Genomic DNA, 27499 nt, shown 5'->3' with positions numbered 1-27499 from the left:
TATATCATACACTACAGTTGAGGAACAATGGAAAGTAATTCTGCTTTGAAAGTTGATAAACTTGTAAACTCACTTTTGAGAAAATGGCCTTTGAATATTTGGTACTACGACTGGAGAGCCCTTCTTTGTCTACACCCATTCAGAATCGTTCACACACTGTTACGTTTTTAGCCCTACCCATCACTTTAAGGGTTGATCCGAGCTTTCTGTACTAACAACAGCAGCCAAGCATCCAAGCTAACTGTTTAGCTACTTCCAGACACAAATGAGTGAACAGCTCACTGAACCTTACTCGCCCTAGCAGAGCTGGCTAGGCTGTTATTGTATCCAGAGCTTCGGTGACTGCAGCTGTGCAGTTAGATTGTCAACTCGTTAATTCAGAGCCTTTCGCTCTCGGAGCGTTCAGAGCACACACTGGAGGCTCTGGCCAGTGAGTAGTGTTGATCCGAATATTCTGACCTCACAATGGCAATCAAGCACCCTACCTAACTGCCTAACATTGGCTAGCTTGCTAGCTACTTCCAGACACAAATGAGAGAACATCCCATCCGCCCTAACAGAGCTGGTTAGGCTGATTTCATGTTACCCAGAATGTTGGTGACTGTAACTGTACTGCTGGCAACAATTCAATTACGCTTTTTTGCCAACATTTACTGACATCGGACATATTCAACGGGTGTGGAGCGTTCGTAAATTCATCACTTATTCTGCTCTCTGGCACACTCAGACAAGAGTGCTCATCAGAGCAGATGGCCAGGCTGAATTTATGAATGCACCTGAAATGGTTACTTGCATAGTAGAGTCTTTGGTTCATTTTTTAGCTAGCTAGCTAAACAATGAACCGTAATACAAAACTCATGGCGTTGCTACCTTTCATGAATCTGCAGGTAGCGAACCAACCAGGTTCAATGTTAGCTAGCTAACATTAGGCTATAACTAGCCAAGCAACGACTCTGAGATACGAATAATAAGGCCATACACGTAATGTTAGCTAGCGAGCCAGCCAGCTAACGTTAGCTAACTAGCAGTACACTTTAACTTGAAATGAAACCACTTTCTGTCAAAATTTGAAAGTGTAATATTTGAAAATGTAGCTAGCTAGACTATCTTACCCGTGGTCGGAGTACATAGCCAGAGCGAATTTACCAGCTAGTAAGTCTATCAACAGTTGTTGCAGTGACATTCTATTGAAAGCTAGCTAGACTATCTTACCCGTATACATCATGGATGGACGCTTCTCCTATTGGATGCCATGGTTGCCCTTAGTTTGAAGATGTAATCCGGAGACGGATTATCCATCTCCTTAGCTATCATACTCAAATTCCACTGATTTCAAAACTCCATCCTCCAGAAAGTGGAGAGAAGCACTTATGCAGTTTTACTATGCGATACAAAAAAGCTGCGTTTGACAGAATTACCTAGACATTCTGACCAGCTCCGATAGACAGAAACGTGCTATATGGCAGACCAATCCAAATTCATCTCTTGGCATGTCCAGCCCACTCATTATCTCAGCCAATCATGGCTAGTGGGAAGGTTCCTACCTTTTTCTGTGGCCAACTAGGCTCATAATTTAACAATTGTAATCGTATTTTTCAGATGGCATACAAGTTTGTTATTAAGGCACATGAAAGTTCACATGTTCGAGATGGCATTTCTGACAAAAAACGCATTTTGATATAAAAAAAAGTGTACATTCAAACGTCTCTCCTGTGAAGTCGTGACCTGCGACATACACCTAGTTACCTGAAACAGGTCACAAATATAGATGAAAACTCTCTTGGTAGATAGTGTGGTCTACAGCTTATCATGAGGTTCTCTACCTCAGGTGAGAAAAACCTCGAGACTTCCTTTATATTAGAGATCGTGCTCCAGCTGTTATTGACAAATAAACACAGACCACCACCCCTCGTCTTACCGGAGGTAGCTGTTCTGTCTTGCCGATGCACGGAAAACCCAGCCAACTGTATATTATCCATGTCGTCGTTCAGCCACGACTCGGTGGAACATAAGACATTACAGTTTTTAATGTCCCGTTTGTAGGATAATCTCAATCGGAGCTCACCCAGTTTATTATCCAGCGATTGCACGTTGGCTTCTAGGACGGATGGTCGAGGCGGGTTGAATTCTCGCTGTTCTATTATCCAGAAGCTCTTTTCGGTCATAAGTGACGGTAGCAGAAATATTATGTATTAAATAAGTTACGAACAATACGCCATTTAGATTCTGAACCTGGCTTGAGGTTCACCGACGGGACATTGTCCAGCACGTCGGAGCATCATGTCCATAGCAGTGCATATTTGAATGTAATCTGACCTTTACCTATTAGTAAATGGGATAAAAACTATTGTTTTGTTAGTAATGATTGGGGAACAGGAGGCCACAAAGCAGACAGGTCCCCACTTAACCAGAATGTATCTTTTTAGCACTTAGAGGAGGGGTTTTGAGGGCTGTTATCTATGGCCTCTCCTTGAACAAGTAAACAGACCATTTATTATGAACTCAGGTTTAAGGTAGAGCATTAATCCTCAATGACAGTTTGCCTACTTATTAAGGCAGCCAGATCTTTCGCTGGCTGGAGCAGATGGGTTTCAGCTGCTGCTACTCTAATGTACCAACTCACTAGATAAGCCTTTTTGGCTGAGACCAGTATAATCTATGAAATATGGTGAGTTAATGTTGGGTAGTTAAAGATATCTGTCACGTTCCTGACCTGTTTTCTGTTGTTTTGTATGTGTGTGATGGTCAGGGCGTGAGTTTTGGGTGGGCAGTCTATGTTTGCTGTTTCTATGTTGGTTTTGGGTTGCCTGGTATGGCTCTTAATTAGAGGCAGGTGTTTTGCGTTTTCCTCTAATTGAGAGTCATATTAAGGTAGGTTGTTCTCACTGGGTGATTGTCGCTGTGTCTGTGTTTGTTGCACCACACGGTACTGTCTCGTCTCGGTCGTTCCTGTTCATGTGTTCTTCGTTTCATGTAAGTTCGTAGTTTAGGTCTGTCTACATCGTTTTGTTATTTTGTTAGTTATATCAAGTATAGTTCGTTTTCGTCTTTGTCTGTTTTGTTTATTTAATAAATCAATATGTCATCACAACCCGCTGCATTTTGGTTCAATCCCTGCTCCTCCTCTTCGGATGAAGAGGAGGAGGAAAACCGTAACAATATCAGTGTTAACTGTCCATTAAATGTCAACATACTGTACATGAGATATTCTGCCTGTGAAGGCAATTTATTAAAACGCCTTCTTGGTTATTTCCTGTATGATTTTTCTGCTGTGGAATTAGAAGGGATTAGGGATTAGAATTTGGGAAGTTTGAGAACCTTACTCTCTCACATTTCCATCTACAGCGGTAGCACCTGCTCTTTGGCCCTGTGAGATRTTCTAATAAGTCTGGTCCATGGTGAACTGATCTTCAGCCATGTATTTGACTGAGGCGCCTCCCGATTGGACAGGAGTTTGGGCCCTCTTTCTACTTTCCCAGCTGTTGCGCAACAGCTCCTGTAGAGCCARCTGCTGGAGAGCATGTCCTGACTTGAACCCAAAATGACAAACTGAGTCACACTCTCAGAATTAGGCACACACATGGGTGGGCCATCCTCTTCCTCTACCCGAACAGACCTTACCACTTCCAGGTCGGGGGGGGTCCAGTCATGTCACAATGAAGATAGAGGTTCATAAGTTCCTCACTCACTCACTCACTTTCTGCATTGAGCACAAAGAGTACCAGACCCAAGAGACACTGATATGCCTCTGCTGAGCACCTTGCTCTCTCTGTTATCTCTTTCACACTTTGAATCTTAGAGTAGAGTCAATATAAGATGTTTGATTATTATTTGGGGGTGGTTTTATCTGTCACAATGACGCAGGCTAATATGACGGATACCATCCTATTGAGTGTTATCATTGAGTATGCACAGGGTTCCAACACCAGGGAATTCCATCAGGAAGTGGTACAGGTTGAAAAGGCAGCACAGACTTTGGTGCAGTGAAATGAGGCTTGCGTGAACCCCACCAACACATTGTAGCACATAAATCGACAGCCGCCGGTGGGAATCACACATAAGACTTAGAGAGAGAAAGAAGAACGGGAGAAAGGAGGTAATTTCAGACTTGAAGGCCCTGTCCATTTTTGAGGAGTAGTAGCAGTTCTCTCTATGACAGCGCCAGCCCTCTATGAGGAGAAGAAAGGACCCCCACTATCGCTACAGTACAGTCCAGGGTCTGAAAAGCACGGCTGAAAACATTCTCTCCTCGTATTCCTCAACATACACACAGTTCCAGGTTTTAGTGTTCAGTGATCTTAAAACATGGCATTTACTGTTAAATTAGATGAGAATATGCTGAAAATGTATTCATGACAAATCTACAAATCTACATACCATAATTACAATGTACAGGTAACTGCCAAAATAAAGGAACCACTTGAGTAAATGAGGGATACAAAGTTTATTGAAAGGAGGTGCTTCCACACAGGTGTGGTTCCTGAGTTAATTAAACAATTAACATCCCATCATGCTAGGGTCATGTATGAAAATGCCTAGCGGACCATTATTTTGGCAACTATGGCTAGAAGAAGGGATCTCAGTGACTCAAAGGAGCTTAGGTGTGTGTGTGTGTGTGTGTGTGTGTGTGTGTGTGTGTGTGTGTGTGTGTGTGTGTGTGTGTGTGTGTGTGTCTCAGTCACTAGATCTCAACTCAATTGAACACTTACAGTATGGGAAACTCTGGAGCTTTTAGGGGTTATTACGACCACACAAAGGGGATACAGCCGGGAAATTTGAGGCATTATCAAGTGCTTGTCAAATTGTGAATGAGAGACTGATGAAGTGTGTACAGCCTGCGCAAAAAACAAAGCAGAGATCATGCCTTTCATGCAACTTTTTTCAAATCATCATTACAGTCGCATCATGCAGCCTTAGAATGTATTAAAATAACAACATATAGCCCAAGTTTTGTATCACAACTAAAGTTACATAAATAACTCTAAATTAAGCATATAGGAGTACCTGTTTATTTGTTAACTGCTCAACACAGTATAGCCGCATGTGCTCACTCCCTCAAATCGTTTGGAGAAAATATCCTTTCTAATTTATTCAGCTGTGTTCAATTTATTCTTCATATAATAAAATAATATAAAATAATGCCATGAATTCTAAGAAAATATTGTCTGCTAAATTAACTGGTGTAGCCCACAGCCATATGACACAGCCAAATCAGGGCCTAACATAAGAACAACTCAGAGTATGCTATTCTGTTCTTCTGAAATAGACAGCATTTTCTTCATATTATGTTTCTTTAGACCTGTCTAAAATAAATAATGGATTTATTGTGACGATGTAGGCTATACTACATGGATTTATTAGACGTTTTTCAATGTAGATGTTCCAAAGGTCTGCATCACTGGCTTGTATGCTCTGCGTGGTAGCCAGGTAATGCTAAATGTGTTTATATTAATTAACGGTCAGTTACCGACAGTTATTTGCTTGACAATCACCGGCTGATAAAATTTCATGACCGCCACACCCATAGCTGTGCCTGAGACAGAGTTTTCCACCACCATCAACAAAACACCAAATTATGGAATTTCTCGTGAAATAATGGTGTCGCATCCCTCCAATTGAGTTCCAGACACTTGTAGAATCTATGCCATGGTGCATTGAAGCTGTTCTGGCGGCTCGCGGTGGCCCAAAAACTATTAAAAGACATCTTATGTTGCTGTTTCCTGTATTTAAGAAGTTAACTGTACATTCGCTGTACAAAGCTAGAGTAAAATATTATTTGTAGAGTACAGAAGGACAATTTTTGATATATTTCACCTTTAATTAACTAGGCAAGTCAGTTAAGAACAAATTCTTATTTACAATGACAGGCCTACCCCGGCCAAACCCTAACCCAGACAATGCTGGGCCAATTGTGTGCCGCCCAATTGTGATACAGCCTGGAATCGAACCAGGGTCTGTAGTGACGCCTCTAGCACTGAGACACAGTGGCTTAGACTGCTGCGCCACTCGGGAGACTAGAGGAGAGAAAGCACATATTTTAATGAAGAATGCTCTAATTCCTCCTTCATCACATGATTATGATTATGGTAATGTAAACCAACTACTGCTGAGATAAATCTTTAGACGTAAAGAGAACTGCATGAATTATGGCATTAAGATAATTCTGTCATTCTTTTGATATTACACAGTCATTTCTGCTCTGTTGGCTTTGAGTAAGAATGCTGCTGTTAGTTACACAATGGAGCATCTGGTTTAATTTAACTTTTTCCAACTTTTCTCTAAGCCACGAAACGACTTCAAAATACCACATTCAAAATCAGCACTCGTGCCTCGGCAAATATGATATTGTCTTGTGCAAAGAACTTAACCAAAAAATGCAGTATTTTTCTGTACATTGAAGTTAGCCCTTCAGATGTATTGGTATTGCAAACACACTTTGAAGGAAAGGGAAAGATTTGGTGGAATCACCAGCCATCCAAATGAAATTGAATATCTTATTTTGTGGGCATGGTTAATTTGGATTAGCCATATGAAAGCAATTAAACGGAGGCTGCAATTGACGGGATGGCGGGAATGCAAATGTAAATGTGCCTGATACAGCTGGAAAGTATGAAATAAGGACCAAGTTCTTGCAACCGTGTTCTGCTCAGCTTTCAGCCCTCTCTAATGATATGGGCCTGGCCGGGGGCTGTCTGTTCCTTCACACACAGTCACAGTCAAAGCCAACCCACAGCTACTACCCCAGCCATGGCACTGCTCTATCACAGGCAAGGTCAGATAGAAGACACTACAAGGACCTCATGCTCCCATTCAGCTCTTACAGCCTGCTCCGCCCCTCACTGTCAAAGCCAGATCCACACTCTGCAGCCTAGGAATGTGTTTGAGAGGGGGAGAGGCTATGTGTGTGTGTGTGTGTGCGCGTGTGCGCATGTGCACGTGTGTGTGGGCCTGCTCTACACTGCGCTAGGGGCCAAAACACTAGAGATTGCTTTGATCTGAATTCTCAATGTCTTGTCCAATCACAATCATGTCACCCGCTCCCCATGGTAGGATAGACTCATTCATGGTGCGGGGAGTAGACCTTGCATTTTATTAGTTCATATATTGTACACTTCATTTTACTAAAGCTCTGCACACAAAATGGCTCCATGCATATAGGTCTGAGAGTTGTAGGATGCTATCCAATGGAAGGCAAGCATTTGCTTTATGATAAGACTACACTGGAAATGGAAGCAGGTGGTGGTGATACAGTGCAGTATTTAAGAATGGTCAAGCCCATGTTTATATTGTTGTTTTGCAGGGCACTTGTTTTGTTTATTAACTTAGCTGACTAAAAACACTGGCAATCCAATTTAGTAAAGGAGACATGGATCTTCAACAGGTAGTTAATTGGTTTTTCACTTGCCCTTGTCGCAAGATAACTGACAACAGAGCATCTCTAAGCAGTGTTACATCCCTGGAAGGTTAACTTGCCTAAGTGGCCTAACCAAACTGTATGTTCCTATACCGCAATATACAATGTTGATACAAAATACTTTTACCTGAGATACACAATAGATATGGTCTATACATTGTGTAGTCCAACTTTCTGTGGTGTTATGTTCATCTGTTAGGTATACTGTAATCATGACACAGCACACTCTCAACACTTCCTTATAGGCTAATAAAAATGCAGAGAATTTCTTTTTGTTTTTCAAATTGGTTGTTTTCTTGAATTGGAGCGACAGACTAATAAGCCAGAGTGTGACTAACTGACAGTAAGACAGATGTGTTGATAACTGGAGCTGACAGTGAGTGATAGGGTGCTAAATGCCTGCTCCCATTACCTTTTGAAATTGAAATACAGGTTGTGTCATATTGTTTGTATCCATGGCAACTCCAGCCCTCACTCGCCATCGGGTGGACAGAAAACAAAGGAAGAATACTCTCCTCGTAGCTGGGAAGGTTTTTTTCAGTCTAAGAGTATGTTCTGGAAAACTGCCCCATAAGTAGGCCATTAAAGTCCTTGGAGACACCCCCTTTAAATGTCTAAATATTATTCAAAGTATATTTAATTTCATGCTAACATATTGAGCGAATATTCATAATATCAAAGGCTAATCAACTGATTCCCAAACCACACATTTCAGGATGAATTTTCAATAAACATTTGCCCTTTTTATTGGACTTCCAGTATGTGACCACAGGAGAGCTTTATATCCAGGAGCAAACCTGATTAGCTCACAGCTGATGAGATGTTGGTAACAGGATGAATCCTTGTCTCTGGTCACAGAGCTGCGTTCGCACCTTGTTACCAAAGACAGCAACCAGTCGGCAAACATGGACTGTACACTCAGTACAAACACCTACTTGACAGGAACACCATGTGCCCAGTTGTGTTTAACATAGGAGGAGAGAGAGCCTGGGAAAAAACACACACAAATGCCTTCCTTCCCTGCTCGGCAAAACAGAGAGGCCTTGCATCTGTAGGAGGGGTGGGATGTCTAACAAGAACTAATGCTGCTTATGAAAGCTGAGCTTTTGCATCTAATCACAATGTCTATTCCCATGAGCTTGCTAGTTACTCATGCTTCCCTTCAGACTGGTAGAGCACCTCTCTTCCAGGAGCGCCAGTATTTTTAGGATGTTGTGAAGTTTCCTCGGCTGCATACGGAATGAGATGCTCGCCTTTAGGGGGATGTTGAGTTTGAAGATGATGTCCTTTGGATTTGATTAATTCAGTAACAGGGAAAGGAGCTGTCCCTGACTGAAAATAGACTGCCTGTAAATGACTATATGTCTGTTGTTTTCTTACTTTCTTCCTTTTGCGCTTGTTCCCACTTATCAGTGTATTACGACAGGAAGACAATACATAAATAAGGAAAAAGATGAGGGGCTAACAGTGGAGTTGGTGTGTGGTATGTGTGCAATGCGTGTGTGTGTGCGGTTGTGATGTGTGTGTGTGTGTACTGTGTGTGTATTCATGTTTGCATGAGCATGAAATAATAGACTGAGCTCAGAGCAGCCTGTCTCCTTCCCTATAGAACGCTCTTCTTCTTCCTGTTTTATACCTCGCTGGTCTTGTCTTTGCTCGTGCCACACCTGTCACAGACTAGCGCTCTGAAGTTTGCCATCAAGGCCTGCTTTCCTCAAACATCATTTTGCTGTAGTTTTTGCAATTTCATTTTTGCTGAATATTGGTTATGTTGAAAGAACACATCCGTTGTATGTTACAGGTTGTATGGAAAAGCCGATAACAAAGCCATCCAAGGAAAACGGTTTCTATTCCATTCTTCTATTCCAGTCATGAACGAAAGAACCCACTTAAACTTGTTATGGAAGTGTTTTTTGTGTTTTTTCCAAAATTGGTTTTCTGAATATACTGTCCTGTAAATAAAAGAGGTAGATAAACTACAAAATGATCACCACAACACAGTACTGTCAACGAAGAGTGACTGGTTTAATAGTTATGGACCAAGTGATCTACTTTTCAAACAGATTTTCCCCAATTCTTAGTTTATTTGTCAGGTGTTGGACAATATTTCCATTAAGTATAAACAACAGCAGTGGTTGGCCCGTTTAACAGCAACAATGCCCCTTTGATGTTCTACATTTCACAATCCCACCAAAGACCACCAGAAACTCCAACATGCACAGCATCCTTTCATCCTGTCAGTCAAGTGCTTACAATTCTGGTTAATTTAATGTCTACATGTGAGATTAATGACATGAACAATTCTTACAACAAACCCTCCGAAGATGAAAGAAATAAGAAACAAAAGCAAATTTGCTAAAACTTTGATATAATGCTAAAACTTTGATATAATTGCTAATTAGATCACATGCAGTCTTCTCCTGAAATCTATTCACATCTTTCATTCTAATTACACCACTCTGAAATGGCCCAATAGAAGGATAGCCAGACAGCTAGGTTATAAGACACAGAGCAGTGCTGTGAAAAAGATGACTGATGGCCTGTGAGTGGTGACACTGACACCATGTTAGCATGGCCTGGACATAAGTCTGTACTGCTCGTCATGTAGATCCGCTCTGGTTCGCTGACAATGACACCCTGACACCCGGCAGCCAGCAGCCAGCCAGCCAGGCAGGGTCCACTGTGCGGAGCGGGCGGTGTGGTGTGTGGTGCAGTGGACGGTTTAGGAGGGATAATTGTGTGTCTCTAAGACCAGTTTGCAGTCCTTCTCGGATGATTAATATAGAATCCTTAGCTTTTGAACGCGCCGTTCACCTCCTTCACCACTAATGAATGGCTCATTGGAAAAGGGGCTGCATTTCGCAAAAGCCTTTTTCACCTATTACCCACTGGTTTAATAAAGTCCTTCTCTGCATGTACTGAGGGCTTATTAAGCCAGCCTGGTTCACGTTAACCCTCCACTGAAAGTCTTTTTGCAAAGTGTGTTTTTCTAATGAATTAAAGATGGCTCCCTTCTCCCTCCTTGCCTGGTAAACACGGCTGCCTGCCTGCTACATCATTTACATGCAGATTTATACAAATGAGCGCCATGCTTAATGCAGACTTCAGATAATGCCTGGTTAAAAGTGAAAGACATTCAAAACAGTGAATGTGAAATCATAAGCAGATGTAAAAGTTGGTATATCATAAAGCAGCTCTTAATCACTGTCGTCTTTTGTACTTGCGTTTTGTCTTATCTGCAAGAGGTTTTGTATTTCCAGGAGATTCATTGTAGTCTGAATGCTACCCAGGGTGTATGTCAGTGTCTGGCCTTTCTGTGAATGGGTCTGTCATTGACCTTCCGGTGTATGGCGTTGTTACCAGCTACAGTGAGCTGAGCTGACTGTGAGAGCAGTTCCTGATCTGACAAAAACAGGCGCTGATGTGAAAATGGCTCAATTAGGACGACCATAACCTTGTTAGGGCCCACGTGGAGCCAGCTGGGGGCATGGATCTTTAATTTCTCTGGTTCAGTCAATATTGCTTCAGCACATTCAAATGTGTGGCTGATAGGGCTAAGGAGCCTTGGATGTGTCAGAGAGGGCTCTTCTGTTAGACACTTAAACAAAGAAGGAGCTCAGGCTGCTCCCTCAGCAGAGCCACAATTGGCCATGCTGTTTTCCTGGGGAGAGAACAAAACACAGCCCAGCACCAGCCAGCTAGGCTTCTCTCTCTTCTACAGGCTAATAGCAGGGTTTCAGTCCTTCAGCCTTACGACTGGCAACATGATGTCACAAAACACCATGTCTGCCCAGTAGCCGCAGATCAAAGCAATAGTCTTAAATCCTGGGTTTTTGTCTCTGACAGGTAATAATGATAAGGGTAATTTTCTCAGGCTTCTGTCTGTGAGGGAACTGAAGTGAACACAACTTATTTTCTCTGAGGAAGTAATATGCACACAGACAGATGATCACAGTGGCTGTTGGGCAGTCGATAGCACTAGCCGTTGGCTGTCGCTGACGGTGTGTCTATGACAATTATGCTGGTGTCTTGACAGGGAGGATAGTTCAGCCACTATGAAAAGAGACTTTGTCATATTCACAGACCATCAGAATGCAGGGCGGCCCCAGCTGAGGTCATTCATCCCCTATTACCGATGGCCCTATTAACCGGTCCCATGACCTGTGTGGTGGAAAATGAGAGCGGGGAGGTGCAGTCATTTATATAACCAATGTCAGGGTGTGTTGGACATGGACGCCCCCCTCCGCAGAGCGCCTCATCAGCCTCTCTGATCAGATGGGGATGCATTATACATCAGACGGCCAGTAAGTGGAGGAAAGACATTTATCACTGTCCACCTTTCAAATTAGATCCCACTGACATGGAAATCAGTCAGACACATCAGTATTCAGCTATGGGTGAGAGCTGGCTCTCATACATAGGGAGGGAGACTGGCTTGGTTGTGCTGTGTGTAGATCCCCATTAAGTTTTAACAAACCTTACAATAACCTACGTACAATATACTGGACTTTTAGCAGTAGTATTGTTCCCTTTATGTTACCCAAAATGGATGTTGTCTTAAGTGGTGGTGTGCAGTGGTGATTGTCTGCCCAGACATGGGTATAAGAAGAAGGCACTGCCAAAACGGTTTTTAATTTCACACACGGTTTCCATTCAGTTTGCTTTTAGCTTTGCAATGGCAGAAGTAAACTGCGTCCACATGAATGCAAAGTGCAAAATGTGCACTTCTCCATTATATTTAAATTGAGAGGTTTTAGGGAAAGCAGGCAATGTGTTGGGATAGCAACCATTCAAGTGTTAAGGGGTTATAGATTGTGGCATTTTGAGATTGAACTCGCCTCAGACGATTACTCGCCTCAGTAGTATCATGCCTAGGTCTCTTCTCTCGTCACTTTATCTACTCCCCCCTATTCTTACCTCCTCCCCACTTGTTAGGCCAAAACTACAATGTGTCTCCAATTAGGAAGGTGTGTAGACCACTCAGGTGTACAGACAACAACACTTGGAATGCATCTCTTCTATATCTTCAGTAACATCTGTGGCTAGTCACGAATGATTTTCATGTCAAGTTGTCCTTCTCTGAACCCACGTCTAATCATCACTTTTTCCCCTTCTCTTTTCTCTCCATGTCCTGCTTCCTGTGGCCTCTCTGTTGTTTATATGACTCCAGGTAAGGAAACTATTTTGGCGAACATAGACTACAGCATGAATGGTGCAATGTGAAGTAGCTACAACATTCAGATACTAAATCATTGTCCATGTGGTGTACATAGTACAAATGCAATGGCACACTATACTGATGCAGTGTTATTTGTGAGCAGACAAAATGAAGCCTGAACTACCAGAGATATTCTCCAGTCCTTAAAGAGAGCATTTCTACAGCTGTACAATAAGCATCCAAATGTTATTCAAGACATTACATAAAGCTAACTCATTTGGACTTAACTCAATTACTTCCGTTTAATTCCAATGGAATTGCATATTACATCTAAATCTGCACCCTCTATTACAGACTAAAAACATAAAGTCCTTTCACCTCCTCTGAAATCACTGTTAATTATACTTGAGTCAAGCCAAACTGAGCACTTGTTTGTAATCGAAGCAGTTCTCTTGGTCCTCCTCAGCAATTACACACTGTGAAAGAGGACTTATTTAAGAGTCTAGTTTGTTCAAATCAAAGTTCAATCTGGTCAAGCAACTACTATCACGCTCCTGTTGTAATGACAGAGATGAACCAGGATGGTAACTGAATCTAAATAACAGACGGTGGAACAGAAACAGATCCTAGTATCAGATTCCAGATGAAGGCTAAGTTCCAGGGCTCATGGAGGATGTATGGTCCTGTGGTGTCCAACTGTCAGAGTTTCCTCAGGACCTCTAATTGGCTTTGAAATGGAAACAATTAGTCTAGCAGCTTAGATAATCTGTTGTTGCTCCTTAAAACGTCTTGGACCCAAAACTAATCATGCAATCCAAAAGGGGATTTTAATATTACTGGATGTGTGCTGACAGGCTAAAGATTTGTTTTTATGGACCACTACTATTTTCAGTACGTGTTTAATGCCCCTCTAATGTTGTACTATTGAAATCAAGGAGGACAGAGGGTTTATTGAGGAATCAACTGTCTATGGCAAGAGTCTGCTTAGTTGTAGGCATAATAGTGTAGAATAGATAGAAATAGTAAACCTATGGGTTCTATTGATTTAGTTAACTGATATAATCAATAATTAGGCCAAGGGTTCGGTTATAGAAGCCTGTCCCCTGTGCTGTGAGTTCAAATGAGTGGAGAACTCTGGAGCGGTGCTCAGAGTGGGTTGGAAGGACTCCTCTGTTTCTTCAGATGTCTGCTTTTAATTTGTCTCAGCGCGCCTGAGGAAAGGTCATGATCCAGATGCTTTCACCCTCCGCTAGCACTGCTGCTCCTCTGCTTTCCACTTAAAGAAAAATAGAGGGAGAGAGGGAGAGAGAGAATCTTGGTATTTCTTAACGTGTGGTGCGCTGCCTTCATTTCCCCTATGAAGGGCCGTCCTCATTTATTGTGCAGGCCTGTTGGACAGAGTACCAGCTCATTTGTAGGATAGTGGAGGGACTGGTTGGGATGGCCGGGGAGGCCTAGCTATCCATATCTGACAGGATCTACATGCTTATTGTGGTGTTGAGGTGACTGAGCAGCTCCCAGAGGATCCCCCTCTCCCCACTGTGACAGGTGGATCCCGCTCCTACCCCTGCTACCCTCCTCTCTTTCAGAACCCCAGCCCTTCTGCTACCCCCCTCTCGCTCAGAGCAGCACTCCTCTATTTACTCTGTAGGGAGAGACGACTTGGCCTAAGAGAAGGTGTAAAAAGACCCCCAACTAAAAAAATATATATTAAGAGTTTGATTGAAAATGGAAAGTGGAGAAGGTTCTGGGCATTCTGGTTAGTAATGTAAGCAAGTGGAACTTGTTTTGACTTTTTCCACATGTATATTACTTCACTCCCCCTCTTTTGCAAGACTCACTGTCTCTGATATTCTTGATTCTTTAGTTTACATAAAATGTTTGAGAATATTCAAAATTCTAAAAGCTATCATAGATGAAGAGGCCTCACCATGGGGACACTTTATACGGCGCTGCAAAGCATGTTTAATTGAACGTACTGTACTTTAGTACATTCTGTACAAATTCGCTCTGTATCATGCATGCATTCATGCATACATACATGTGTGCATAGGACTGCTGCTGCGAGGGAGAGTATTAGTTGAGGGAAGGAAAGAACTATGAATATATATATATATGTATATATATATATATATATATATATATATATATATATATATATATATATATATATAGAATATTACAAATTCCTTGGGTGTTTTGCAGCATGTTTTACTACACCAAATGAGATCACGTACAGGGGAACAGATAATCAATGGTAACTGAGGGAAAACGCTTTTAATAGGTTCTGACCTTAAGGCAATAATTGATTCAATGCACTCCATCACAATTCATTTATTTCTTAGAGTAGACATGGAATTCTCCATTTTATATGCAGGGTGTATAAGGATTTCTGCAAGGAGACACAATTACTCACATGAAAGGGCCCTTGATAAATGAGCTTTGCATTTAACAAACACAACTAGAAATAGGCGTATGTAGACAGCTATGCATATGTAAATCAACCATCATGATTTATGAAGTTGAGAGAATGTAGTGGCTTGGAAGTAGCTCTGTGAAGTGTTGAAAAAGCTTTTGACAATCATGTCATTCTCCTGCTTTTATTAGTGTCTAATGAGATGGAGCACAGTTATTCTAACCAGGAGCCATGAGAAGGTAATGGATGAACCAAAACCTCATCTGAAATGAACAGCTCGTTGTAGACCATGAACTGTAATGTATTTAGTAATATGTTACAGCTTGTTCATATTAGGCCCTGTGGAAGTTCATCGAGGGCATTTGAACCATTGTTCATTTCTTCAACAAAAAGAATGACTCAAAATATTCATCAGATACCTATTTTTCAGTGTCAATCGCAGGGTTCTTAGCTGATTTTTTTTTAGCAAGAAGCACGTCTGCCTAAGTTGAAAAACATTAGGCGTACAATAAGAAATGTAAGACGATAACAAATATTTGAGCTATTAAAGCTAGAATCCTTAATTATTTGAGGCGCGCTGGTGTTCCTAAATAAAAAATCTCAGGTCGCACAGCAAAATAATTAGGTGCATATGCGAGTAAAATGGTCGCACTGTAGAGCCATGAATTGACAAGACTATAACTGACTAAACAGACCCAGAAAAAACTATTCAGTTGATGAGATGAGACAAAATTATCTCTGTGACTAAAATCTGACTAAGTGGACAGGACAATAGTTTTTGGAGAGGTTGAGAGCTTTTCAGTGATAAGCACAATTAATATTAGCAGCACAGATGATCAGCGTAGTTCTGTTCAGCAGTGGGAAGAACGCGTCACACCCGGCAAACAGCCTACATCAGCTGGTGAGCTGCAGGGGAGCAAGCGAGTGTGGGTAGACAGGCAGACAGGCTACGCTCTGGCTCTGCGTCCGATTATAAATATCATGCAGGTGATTCTCTTGCTTCACCTTACCTAATCAGTCACCACCAGCCTTCTAGTTAGCTACCCTTTGCCTGGTTATCTTTAATAAATTAAAAACAATAACAGCATTGAGTTTAATAGTAAAACAACAGCCTAGCTATGTTTTAATCTCTCTTGAGTAGGCTATAGAACACAGGAGGTTGGTGGCACCTTAAATTGGGGAGGACGGGCTCGTGGTAATGGCTGGAGCAGAATTAGTGGAATGGTATCAAATACATCAAACACATGGTTTCCATGTGTTTGATGACATTCCATTTACTCCATTCCAGCCATTATTATGAGCGGTCCTCCCCTCAGCAGCCTCCACTGCTCTGGAAAAGTAGGCTGTCTTTGAATTTGTAGACTCACTCAACCCTCCCACTTCTCCCACTGCATTTCATGTACATGCTCTGTAACCAACATAGCTAAGTCTACCTGTTTTTCACTGAGAAAATGGCTTGATTCTAGCCATTAGCTCTATTCATGGAATTTCTATCTGCAACGTTTAATAATGTTTTTCAACTGAAATTGGCCCTGGTAACATTACCAGCAGCATATATGCAAACATTTGGTGGCACAGAAAGAAAGGAAAAGGGATAGCAAGTTACTCTTTCCACTATGTTATATCTGACTGGGTAATGAACTTTCACATTGATAACAATGGCCATGACGCAACTGAGTGATGGAGGTGCAACCCATAATACTTTGCGGCACCATCTGGTGATTGTGCTACTCTCTCTCTCTCTCTCTGCACTTGTAGGTGACCGTTTGTTTTGTATGTAATGTGCAATATCTATGTAGGCTGAATTAGGTATTTATAGATAATTCTTCTATAATATAATATTATTCTTATATACGCTCACCTACCAGTTTATTAGGTACATCCATCTAGTACTAGGTAAACCCTAGACACTGTCGTGTGTGTGAAAAGCACAGCAGGGTGTATTTTCTGAAATACTGGGTCCTGCGCGCCTGACACCGATGATCATACCACACTCATAGTTGCTAAGGTCAATCGTTTTGCCCATTCTAACGTTCAACCGAACACTAACTGAATGTCTTGATGCCTGTCTGCCTGCTTTATATAGCAAGCCATGGCCACGTGCCTTACTGTCTGTAGGAGCGAGCCATTTTTAGCGAACGGGTGATGTACTTAATAAACTGTCCGGTGAGTGTATGTTTGTCATGTTTCTGCTGTTGGGAAGATAATAGGATGTAATGCAGAAAAATATGTTGGTAGGACAATGCTATGTAGGCCTATGTATGTGCACATAGATGTCAGTGATTTATGTTTACTATATGTTAATGAGGCAATACATGTGATGCAATTAAAATGTGACTAAAATGAAAGGGCATTTAGTTGACTAAAATGGCCCACTGTTTTCGTCATTTTGACAATAACTAGACTAAATCATTATTCAAATGACAAAAATGTGAATAAGACTTAATGATATTTTAGACTAAATGTAAAAAGGAGTGCCAAAATGAACACTGAACCGTGTCCAAGTCGGTTTCCTAGCTATCTCCTATACAGTATATGGTGAAGTCTAAATGTTGCCTTTAACACATGGTTTCACCAACCAACACAGTGACCTGAAATAGAGGGTAAAACAAGTGGGATCAAACAGGTCTGTGTTTGTTTTGTCCACTCGTTACATGAACAAAAATAATATATATATATAATTTAGCAGACTCTTCAGATGTCCCACAGACCACAATGTGTATACAGAAAAGAAAGCTGCCTTACTTTGGCAACTGACACACACACACACACACACACGGACGCACACAAGCACACAAGCACACAGACGCACACATACACACACACATACACAGCCATACACATACTTTTTATAGCATCAACAAGGGAAGTGTCAGAGGAGTCAAAACGTCTGAGTAAGTGTTTGACTCAGCTCAACCCCTCATAGACATTTTTAATGGAGTGTGCTCTCCACCCTTCACCCAAGAATGAGACCAGATGGAGTTTAGTGTGTGCCACCCCTCTCTTTATTTTCTCCTTTTCCCCTCTCCCTCTTCCTCCCACTTCCTCCCTCTCCCTTCCTCTTCCTCCCTCCCTTCCTTCCTCCCTCCCTCCCTCCCTTTGTATCTAAAAAGTAGTAGAAAGAGGAAGTTAATGATATAAGAACCAGCCAACTGTCTCTTTAAGTGGGGATTACAAAAAGAGAAATTGAGACCAAGGGAAAAGGGGGTTGTGAGTGTAAAAATAAGGTGGCCTGCAGGAGCGGAGCTGCAAGGTCACCTCTGCTGTAGTGTCGGCCAGGGCTGTCGGATCGAAGGCATGGCGTATGGGCTGCTGTGGTATGGACCGGTCTCCCAGGAATGCTTCAGGAAGACCTGCTGCCATACCTGAGGCAGCCGCTCATTTATCTGGAATGCGGCTCTCCGACTGCTAACGACCAGCTCAAATTGGACTATTTTTTCCCATTTGTCAGCCAACCAGCTGCACTGGCTCAGCTGCGCATCTGTGCGGAGGGAAGGTGTAGGACAATGAAAGTTTCTCAAATTTTTCTCGCTCTCTTGATTTTTGTCTCTTTTTGTGCAGTTTTAGAGCGTTTTCACAATTGTTTTTATCTGTCTGTTAGTCTGACTGAGTCTGTCCTGGCACTGCCTCATAGGAAATAAGCATCTTGGGCATCTGGCAGAGTTGTTTCCTGTGACATATTTTAGGTCTCTTAACGGCAGGAGGTCCTCAGATTTACTGGTAATCTAGTTGTATTGGAGGATATTTAACTTTGTGTGTGGTTTTCTCTAGTGGCAGAATTTGATGTATCACTCATAATCACGGCATTGCTTACATGTAAGCTCTACTATATGTCCAAATCACAATGACAAAGAATGCAAAAGTATCCACATCCTATACAGTGCATTTAAGTTGATTAAGTGAATCAATTGTGAGTAAATGCAATATTTAAGTCAATGTAATATACTGTTACAGTAACACAAGCCCTTTCCTATAATTATTTATTCCCCGATTATTTCCTTAATTGCTTTAAAGTATTTTAAATTATATTTTATTTTTAAGGTGGCAAAAAATTCGAACCAACAACAGTATTTGCAAACCATAGGAAAGAAAGTTTTAGAGATTCACCTCAGTTTTTCCTCTCCACACTCAAACTGAAGTTAGAGAAACATCAGAATGTGTCGTGTTCCGTCCTGAGGTGAAGGAAACCAACAAAAACTATTTACAAACCTGACTGCCTTACGAAACAGGTTCTTCATATGGAGAAGGGCTTCTGACACAGAATTAAAATAAGCCTTGTTAAGCTCATTCTTTACAGCTATTCTGGATGGCCAGATGTTGTGGTCAACACCTCAGCATCTTTCATGCTGTCTCTTAGTCGCTTTACCTGTGCTACCATATCCTAGCAAAAAAAGGGTATTTTACTCTAGCAATGATACTGTACATAAACGGACAGATTAACATTTTGTAGTCACAATAACATGAATCAAGTACTCTACAAGTGTCTCCCTGCTTGTGCGTGTGTATATATATATGTGTGTGTTCTTCCATCTATGTTACATATGACCTCAAAGATCATATATCACTTATAGAATCATGCTACATACAGTACTACACCCCAACTGTAGCCAGCTGGAGAATGGATGTGGTGTGATACTGAATAGGTGCTTAGTGTCAGACAGGGCATTGTGTGGATCTATTATTCAAGTGGGGGAAAGTCTCTTACTATGAACAGCATATTTCAGTTTGTATGGATGATGAAACCTTTTTGCAATAGGCTTGCAAGTTGCAATCTTTCCTTTCATGTGATCAGTTTTACTGTAGCTTTGGATTTGTTCAAAATCATTTTCTAAACCTTTTCAACCTTTCATTAGAGTTAGTGCCACATCATTTCTTCGATGTATCAATGCAACTTTGAAAGTAGCTTTGTATGACAATAAAGAAAAAATACACCAGACAGTATGCATAATATACTTTAAATGATATTAGACATTTAAATCTGGAGGACAATTATAATTGATTTGGTATTGTGCTTGGCTTTTAGATTTATTTCATTTTCCATTGGAGTGCATATTTCTGTTTTCAACAGAGCGTATGCAGAGGTATTGTGTAGACACAGACACAGTAGCAGAGTGAACAGTTTATTATGAGACTCTCCCTGTGGACATCTTTGTTGTCAGCACTCTTGTTAATATGCATACATACAATTTAGAATATATATCTTTATTGTAAATTCTTTGCGGTGTGTAGGCACACACACACACACACACACACACACACACACACCACACAACACCACACAACACACACACCACCACCACACACCACCACCACACCACACACCCACACACACACACACACACCACCACAACACAACACAACACACCACACACACACACACACCACACACACACGAGAAAGAAAAAGAGGAGAGAACCAGTCTGTTGACTATATGTAAGATTGTAAAGTATTACGCTGTGAGTGCACTGTAATGCTCAAAGAAACTTGTACAGTAATAAACAATGACTTAATCATTTGTCACTGGCTTCAGAGACGGACTCAGATGTATTTGCAGCTAACAAATGAATGATGTCAAAGTATTGGGGATTGTGGTGTTAATCCAGACTGTGTCTGTGGCCAATTCCTTCATACTTACTGTATATGGCAGCTCTTCAAATGTTTATTCCTTTTCAATGACCCCGCACTGATTTAAGATGACAGTTTTCTTACTGTAATAAGCACATGTCAGCTGTTCACTTTTTCCAGCAAACGAACAGCTCAATAGTGATATCACTTTACAGGAAAAACCCTCAAACTTGTTCAGTACAGGCAGAGGCTACTCAATCTGACAAGGTGTGAAAAGAGTCCTGATCTTCTCCTCTCTACCTCTCAGATCTCACTTTGATGGGCGGCCTGTTCTGTACTGTGAGTGGAGAGCAGTAATAGGCTACATTACAATGTAAACTTGCCCAGCAGCTGCCATGTCTATCTCCGTCATGAGATTTAAGCACTTTTATTACAAGAAAGTCAAGTGGTTTGCTTTGTTCAATGCCAAACCAGGCACACGGCCCATATACTGTAATGCTTAGAGCATGAACAAACCCACTGGGCACAGACGTCAATTCCCATTTCGTTTGCATATGTTTGTGTATAGTGCTGTATATCCATCTTGCTTCCTCTCTGTTTATTTTTGTGCATGTGGTGTGTGTGCATTGTTCAGTCAGTGCCAGGACAGCTAAAGCTCTATGCTTGTCACTCTGGGTGCAGTGTAACAGGAAGTGACACGTTGTGTAGGACTGCGTAACATACAGCACACACATTCATTCTGATGTGTGATGGCAGGGTGAAGCCAGTGGACACACCTGGGATCCATGCTGGTCTTATATTATGTGTCTCTTTCGTTGGTTACTAATGGTCCAGCATTCTGTGAACAACAAAGCCTAATGCTGAATATTGTCCTTGTCTGTGTTTACTTATGTTTGTCGACTGTATAATTTGTTTACCTTGTTTTTCTCTCAAATAAGATGGGATAATGAGGGAGAGGAGAAGTGGGAGGATCTTAATACTGGGGATCAAGGTTAATGAAGTCAACATGCAATTWACTCACCAGGAAGCCATTGTGATACAATGTCTGTGTTACCCTTCTCTAATAACCACATGTATGKCTCAACACTGGCGGGTTGCACCATTCATTTGTCATCCATCACAGTGTTATGGCATTTAAATACAATGGGGATGCACAGATGTTCCTTTAGTGGGGTTTCATTCTTTTTTATGTCAATAACACACTACAGAACAGGACCCTAAAATATGAATTCATATTATAAAATAAACACCAGGCAATTTTTCAATGGGAACAAGGTGGTATGTTTTGTAAGTTCAGGGAAAAGGCCAAGTTTGATGCATTCTGTTGGTGTTTACTAAATAATCCTGCACAACAAGTGAAGCAGAAACTTAATTGTAACTAATTAGCTCCCTAGAGGTTTAATTGGATCTGCATTCTATATTCCCCAGTTTACCTGCAATATGTAAATCCTGCCTCCTTGTTGCGGGAGGAAAACACAGTCAGTGAGGTGGAGGGATGGAGGTAATGTGAGGCAGAATTAAGTAAAGTTGAAATCCGTCTGTAACAAGCTTAATTCTTCTGTCATGTTTGAGTCTCTTCACCCTGAAAGCCTTTAAGACATTTTCTACCCCATCTAATTGATTGTGCAAGCTGTGATGTTACAGAGTGGCTCCCTATTGGGAGAGGTCAGGTAATAGGAAGTCTTTGTTCTATGGTGAAATGTGATGGCATCACTGAATTGAAAATGACAATGTGCATTCTCAATGTAATGAACCTCACCGCAGCTCGCTCACCTAATGCAATTTGGAAATCGGTTTGTGATTGTGTTCTGAGCATTCCTTTAAAGAAAGTGGGATTAGTAATAAGGACAGTTGTTTTGTTTGCATTATTTCACTGGAGAAATGAAGATGCTAATACACCCCCATCACCATCTGTCCACCTTTGTAGCTCAGCTCACATTCTCTTTTCAAGTTCATCCATGTTGTCCAGGTTAGCTGCTTTGGTAGTTGGCCGCTGGGATATTGTTCACTTTTTTCTTGACAAATTACATGGGGGTTAAAGGTTAAATAAACTATGTCGCAGCCAAAACAGGATATTGGGTCTGAGTGAGTGCAGCTTAAATCCCCAACTACAAAATTACAATGGAAGTATATTATTTCCAGACCCGGACCCTGGACTAGCAACAATACTGCAGTCCATCCTGTTTTGTTTCTATAGCAACTCCTGCTTTCTTGAACTGTACTGGTCTAGTCTGAACAAACAGTAAGTAGGCAAGTAGTAGAAATCAGATTTCGGATCACCATTTCCACTTACTGACTTAAAGTTCTCTTTGTAAGACAGCTCTTTTCCTTTCATAAGACAACAATAACAGTGCCCCTCCAAGCTGGTTTAGGTTTCACCACGAGAGGTGATCTCATCAACAAGGCGTTTAATTTTAAACGAGACCTTGCATAGATGTGTGAGTCTTGGAAAATATCTATTTTTAGAAACATGACACATGGCCAAAGTCATCTGTGACACTCTGCTTTGTCAGTATTTATAATCACTGCGTTGAAATGTGGAGGAAAAAGAGAAAAGGATGGAATCACCAGGARACGGTTAGCGGAATGTTGAGACTCAGAGGCTGTTACATCGTCACCAGAAATGTCCATTTAGCCACAGAGACTTGGACGAATGAAGCTACACTGGTTGTCAAGGGTCAGCACGCAGACTGGTGCTGCTTTTGGTTCCCCATTGCTGGTGTATTTATTCCAATGAATATGGTACTGGAAAGCTAATTGTTCTGTTGGCGTAAGGTTGAGAGCAATTTACTAGGCTACACTGTGGTTCAAAACACAGATGCACCCAAGAAAGCAAAGGTAACTGAACTAAATGACTATCGCCCCGTAGCACTCACTTCTGTCATCATGAAGTGCGTTGAGAGGCTAGTTAAGGATCATATCACCTCCACCTTACCTGACACCCTAGACCCAGTTTAATTTGCTTACCGCCCCAATAGATCCACACTATGCAATCGCCATCGCACTGCACACTGCCCTATCCCATCTGGACAAGAGGAATACCTACGTCAGAATGCTGTTCATTGACTATAGCTCAGCCTTCAACACCATAGTACCCTCCAAGCTCATCATTAAGCTTGGKGCCTTGGGTCTGAACCCCGCTCTGTGCAACTGGGTGCTGGACTTCCTGACGGGCCGCCCCCAAGTGGTGAAGGTAGGAACAACACCTCCACTTTTCTGATCCTCAACACTGGGGCCCCACAAGAGTGCGTTCTGAGCCCCTTCCTGTACTCCCTGTTCACCCATGACYGCGTGGCCACACGCGCCTCCAACTCAATCATCAAGTTTGCAGACAACTCAACAGTAGTAGGGCTGATTACCAACAATGATGAGACAGCCTACAGGGAGAAGGTGAGGGCCCTGGCGGAGTGGTGCCAGCAAAATAACCTCTCCCTCAAAGTCCACAAAATGAAGGAGCTAACCGTGGACTTCAGGAAACAACAGAGGGAGCACACCCCTATCCACATTGACGGGACCGCAGTAGAGAAGGTGGAAAGCTTCAAGTTCCTTGGCGTACACATCACTAACGATTTAGCCACACAGACTGTGTGGTGAAGAAGACGCAACAGCGCCTCTTCAACCTCCAAATTCTGCTTGGCCCTTAAGACCCTCAGAAACTTTTACAGATGCACAATTGAGAGCGTCCTGTCAGGCTGTATCACTGCCTGTTACGGCAACTGCACTGCCCGCAACCACAGGGCTCTCCAGAGGGTGGTACGGTCTGCCAAACGCATCATCGGGGGCACACTGCCTGCCCTCCAGGACACCTACAGCACCCGATGTCACAGGAAGGCCAAAAYGATCATCAAGGACATCAACCACCCGAGCCACGGCCTGTTCACTCCGCTGTCATCCAGAAGGCGAGGTCAGTACATCACTAGCCGGCTACCACCCAGCTACTCAACTCTGCACCTTAGAGGCTGCTGCCCTATATACATAGACCTGGAATCACTGGTCACTTTAATAATGGAACACTATTCACTTTAATCATGTTTACATACTGCTTTACTCATCTCATATGTATATACTGTATTCTATTCTACTGTATTTTAGTCAATGTCACTCCGACATTGCTCGTCCTAATATTTATATATTTCTTTATTCCATTCTTTTACTTTTGTATGTGTGTGTATTGTTGTGAATTGTTAGATACTACTCCACTGTTGGAGCTAGAAACACAAGCATTTCGCTTACCCACAATAACATCTGCTAAATATGTTTATGTGTAAATACAATTTTATTTTATTCGACCAGACATGTAAAAACACAGAAGTAGATTTTTTTAACCTCATTTCACTTTTATTGCAACATTAAAGTTGTGTGTATGTCTGTGTATATTTAATGATCTTATTATTCATGGTTAATAACTGTTATGTTTAAGCTGAGGTGTGAGCTAACTTTTAATTGAGAGAGTCAGTGGATGAATGACAGTGCTTTACCATGCAGGAGAATGTTCATCATCAGCTCTAGCTAAGCATGCCAGGCATGCAGGTGGATGTCTGGGAGTAGATTAGCCTGTCCTGCAGGACCGTGATAAGAACCCACAGTTCATACACATCAGTCAGGGAGAGCAGGACTAGATTTAATAAGCACCTAACAAGTTATTCTTTAAGATAATACCATGATATAGAACAGAAAAGTCAAATTAAAGAACCATTGATAATGTCATGAATTCCCTCGCTTCCTTATTTTCTTATAAATTGTGAAAGAGCAGTAGTTTGTACATGACAAACAGCCTTTTGTAAATACATTCAGTTAGTGCTTATAAATATCATACAGATATATAATTCATGGATTTATTTTCTGTGATATAGCCATCAATCTCAGCTCATTATTTGGTCATGTAAACACCTTACTGACAGTAAACAACGCACACTGTCTATTTTAGCCCAGCCAGTAGTGTTGGACCACAGGGTTCATGCATTATTCAGCAGCTGTGAAGATAGTTTTCCAGAGTGCACCATGTTACCTTTGGACTAAAGTGAAATATAACCTGAATTTGACATTTTCTAATATCCTATACCAAACTTTTGGTTTCAAAAGGATAGGGACGGTAATTGGTACACCAGAAGAAAGACTGCCGATCCTTCTGGGTATTATCGGTGACTGTAGGGACAAGGCGAGATTGGAACACGGTAATTGCAAAGACAAGGGCTGAGAATAAATGGAAAAATAGTTCTTTACTGTCAGATAGAGGAAGGTCAAAAGTACAAGCGTATGACATCCATACATGTTACAGCATATTATTCACAATGTACACAGGGGAACTGTATCTTTTCTTAGATATCCAATTCATCGCCTTGGTTTCTGACAAAGAGAGGAGCTGATCGCCGCTCAAGTTTCCCTAACTGCACAGAAGTAACAAGATGTGATACAAGATGCATCATGTCAACAGCACTAGGTCAAAGTGAATATCAGAGCAGGTTACGCTTCTTTTTTTCTCCCCCAAATCAATGTTTTATTATTTGATTAATGCTTCCACGGTGTTGTCACAGTGCTTATACATTTCCTCTAAGATGAAAGAGAAACAGCTGCAATTTATTTCCCCAGATGAGATATTGATCACTGGTGGTAGACTGGGCGTCAAATGTCTTATCTGAAAAATGAATGTCAAATGGTACGCATCACAGGGAAATCTTTGGAGGAGACCATCCTCACACTCAGTAAAGCTGAGGGCTATCCATAGTAAAACAGGAAATTGGCAATGACTGTCAATACACATACAACACTTTCTCTAAATATTTTTATGAATTCTAATTTCTACACACACCCTTTACTTTAGGGTAATTATATTTAATGCGTTCATTGAAATTCAGGTTTGAAGAGCTGACAACCACTTTACAATGTGTAAGATGTCTTATACGACATGATATTGTGACCCTGTAGGACTCTTGTTAGAAATATAGTGGCGGATATTTCTAGGAATTGTTCAAGGACATTATGCTTGTCCTACATATTGGCAGTTTGATGTCCTTCTTTAACATTTATAACTGATTTATTTGTCATGATCTTCGCTGGGTAGTTCCATAATACAGCACTAGCTGCAGTTTGAAATATTTTGAACGTAAAATTACCTATTTCCCTTTCGCCCACTCTATGGCCCTGGCAACAGCCTCTCCTCAGCTCCTCGTTATAATAGCAGTATAGGGTGGAGATAGAATGGAGAGGCTCAGAGTGGACGGGGAACAGGCTGGATGTTTGGCTTGAGATGTAGACTTCCTCTCCATCAGACATACCTCAGAGAGAAATGAAAAGGAATGATGGCCCAGTCCCTTGCCTGGACTGGGCTTTGTAGTAGCCGTGTCTCCGAAATAGACTGTTAGATTGGAGTTTCATGGAGACTGTAAAGAGAAATGGTAGCACATATGCTCAGAAGGATATAAACGGCTTCTCTGTTGTCCATTCAGATTTGGAGCATTGCAGATGATGACTTCATTGAATGGAATGAGGCCCACCGCTGGAAAGCATAATGGTGGGGAGAAGAGCCTAAAGCTATAGTTACTGACATAAAACAACAAGTTATCATACTCTTTGAAATTAAATCTGCTGCTTGAGGGACTGTTGTCTCATGTTGTGGCTTTGCTGTAAATATTTGACCATTCTTGAGATATTGCATTAAAGAGCTATCCTATCGTGGTAACTAGACGTCAGCAAGTTTCACACACAACACAACTTGTATCATGCAAACATTGTCATAGTTCGGTGTGATTTGTACCCTATGAGTGAAATTGTATGTCATATTTTAAATTCTGTCCATTTCCATGAGAAATCACTTGTGTAATCCATTCAGCTAGTCTCTTACATGAAGTGACCTGACAGTCATTCCTCCATTCTGTTTGTCTCTCTGTAGAGTTCTGTGTCTCTCTCAGCACGTTGTATGAACTGTCTGGATTGCTGACATACTTGA

The 27499-nt window shown here is 41.6% G+C and overlaps 1 protein-coding gene across 1 annotated transcript in view; it reads left to right on the top strand.

Moving 5' to 3' along the window:
- The window catches only part of LOC111952413 (nuclear receptor ROR-alpha A-like), a 271983-nt gene that overhangs the window by 54540 nt on the left and 189944 nt on the right, over positions 1-27499 (top strand).

Source organism: Salvelinus sp. IW2-2015, linkage group LG26, assembly GCF_002910315.2.
Source record: "Salvelinus sp. IW2-2015 linkage group LG26, ASM291031v2, whole genome shotgun sequence".
Taxonomy (NCBI): Eukaryota; Metazoa; Chordata; class Actinopteri; order Salmoniformes; family Salmonidae; genus Salvelinus; species Salvelinus sp. IW2-2015.
This window is presented reverse-complemented; position numbering and strand designations above follow the sequence as displayed.